The sequence below is a fragment of the Opisthorchis viverrini genome (genome assembly GCF_000715545.1).
Source record: "Opisthorchis viverrini unplaced genomic scaffold opera_v5_74, whole genome shotgun sequence".
Lineage (NCBI taxonomy): Eukaryota > Metazoa > Platyhelminthes > Trematoda > Opisthorchiida > Opisthorchiidae > Opisthorchis > Opisthorchis viverrini.
In genome coordinates, this window is record NW_008751731.1 from 579,496 (window position 1) to 582,238 (window position 2,743).

Sequence of the window (2,743 nt, forward strand, 5' to 3'; positions counted from 1 at the left end):
TATATATATATATATATATCAATAACCCGTACCTGTTAGTTACGTGGAGCCTGCCGCTGACCACGTCGTACGAAACATCTGAGCACATCAGTATGTGTTCTTTGAATACTTTCTTCAAAAACCTAGTACATATTCAAAAAGGTTTAGTTTTCAGATGATTTTTTGATAAAAACCTGTTTTTATATGTACCATTCGAAGCAACATCTTAGTGTATGTGATTTTGGCTCCGTGGGATTGTCCACAGTTACAGGGTTTCACCGAAAGCACTCTAGATATTTACCCATCCTGACCTGCTTATCGCCCTTAGAAATAATCGGACGGTCAGAATAAAAGTTTAGAAAACCTCTTGCAATAACACTCCAACTTTATATGAGAACCAGCTTAATTTACGGATGCGGTTCATCACGAGATGAAATCAGCAATTTACTTCATCATCCATGCGTGCAGCAATACTCCTTCCAATCAGAATTGTCCCTACCTAGCCAATCGCGTTTAAGTTAAATTGCTAGCCACAGTTCACCGCCACTATCTATTATCGCGTGGCCGTAACAACCCATATATTGTCTGGCTTCACATTAACGCTTCAATTTTCCAGTAGGCGGGCTGAATGGAACCAGTTTTCGTTTTTTCTTGCTTCAACCATGAATGGTTCCAACACCACAACCTCCATACCATATCCGGAAGCTCTCGAGTCAATGCCTCTATGGATGAAAGTTGTAGTCATTCTGATCCAAGTGGTTGGTATCTCAACCAATGCAATTGTGTTTGCTGGGATAGCACATATCAAACTGGGGTCACTTCTGACAACCAAACTGCTGCTCAGCCAATCAGTGTTTGATGGTCTTATCAGTCTGGTCGCGCTGCTGAAAGCCGTTGGACCCCCTTTCTGGTACACGGGTAATTCTATGCTAGATACCATGCTATGCCACCTCTGGTTCAGTTATTTCACGTTCTGGTTGTTCGTTCTATTAAGTATGTGTAATCTGGTGTGCACTGCCTTCGATCGACTTAACGCTGTCGTGTACAATAAAACTTATCAGAAACGACAGAAAATATACTTGGCCCTATGTTACTCGTGTATAGTCGTTTACTCCATCACTTTGGCTTCGATCAACCCATTATTGTTGGAATATCATAATAACGAGTGCATTCCATCACACAGCAAACGGGGAAACTGGATTGATACGTTAATCAAAATTGATTCTGTATGTTGGCCTTTATTTTCTTATACAATTCCATGTGCCGCAGTGATTTTGATGTACAGCAAGATTATCACCGAATTGCGCAAACCCACTTCGGCTTCGAGAGCTAGTCCCGCCAATCAAAGCATGGATAGGATCCAGAACATTCGGAAACGTCCACGCCACAGGCAAATTGCACATTCCCTGACCATTGCAACATGCATTATGCAAACGTTGTTTCTCCTGACGCATGCTCACGATCGGATTTACTATTTTCTTGGGATAAATCACTGGATCGAGTATCGCGTTGGTTCGGTACCACATCTTCTTGGACTTTGGCTTATCACACTGAACAGTTGTTTGAATCCTGCAGCGCTGGTGTTTACTATGAAAACCCTTCAACAGTGGATTATTTGTCGTGTCCGTACTACTGTTAGTACGGCGGAATCAGATAACCCACAGTCGGATCGAATGTTCCTGGATTTATTGCGATCACGTTCAGCTAAATTCAGTCTAAACGACGCGGCTACACCGAGCACCAACCTTTAAAACGTTGTCTTCAGGTAACTTGGGTGATGCGTTCTTGAGTAACGTCCAGTTCCCCGCTGTAACTATTTTCACATACAAACCCTATCAACTGGGCAGGTCAAGATGGTTGTCAAAAACAATATGTATGTATTCTGGCTTCAGACTTCATACTACGTGGGTGTACACTAAAACAACCAGAATTTTCCTTTCAGACGAAACAAAATCGGCGAGATAGTTCGTTCACTGTTGGGCTCTTTGGATGCTTATTCAAGTGACCCTAAATAACGTAGTCGAATAGTTATGTTGCATGTATTGTGTAGGATGGAAAGGATAACTTCACATTTGTCGGTGCTTATGTGCTTTCGCAATTTTTAGTAAATCTGCATTCAGCAAGTGAACTAGAGGTCAAGGACTGTGTTACGGCTGTTTCATTTTCGCCATCAATCATCATCAATCATGAATTACTGTTGCACGTCTCCTGAAACTTCAAGAGAGTTCGAACGTGCGACCTTTGGGCCCATAGCTAACCAATACTGTATCGCCTGGCCACTGATGGTTGTACGCTGATTAACAATCGATCCTCAGTGCAGTGCGCATGACGATATCCTTCGTGAGTAGGGTTATCCTTCAACTGCAGAATGATGGTCATTACGTTATAAACCTGTGTGGAGACCCGAAAAACTTAGTCACATAAAACCTTCCGTCCAAAGTGAAACATCAATGGGGGTGCTTTAAAGCTCTGTGTGGAAATGAGTGCAGCTTGTGTAGCCTTATTATACCATATTTGTTGGACCAAGAAGAATACTAGACTTAATTCTCCGCTTGAGTGTAATGTTTGAGTCTATATCAATAGGAACGCAGTTGCTGTTACCCGCATTATTTGACTTTTACAAAGGCGATGAATTACAGGCACTGCGGCTCAGGACACCTAAACCCAAGAAGAATCCAAATGTTGAGAAGAGGTTAGTGAGAGCGTCCGGCTTTTGGCGTCATCATCAGCTTTAAAGTAGTTTCTAAGTAACGTCTTGGTCCCA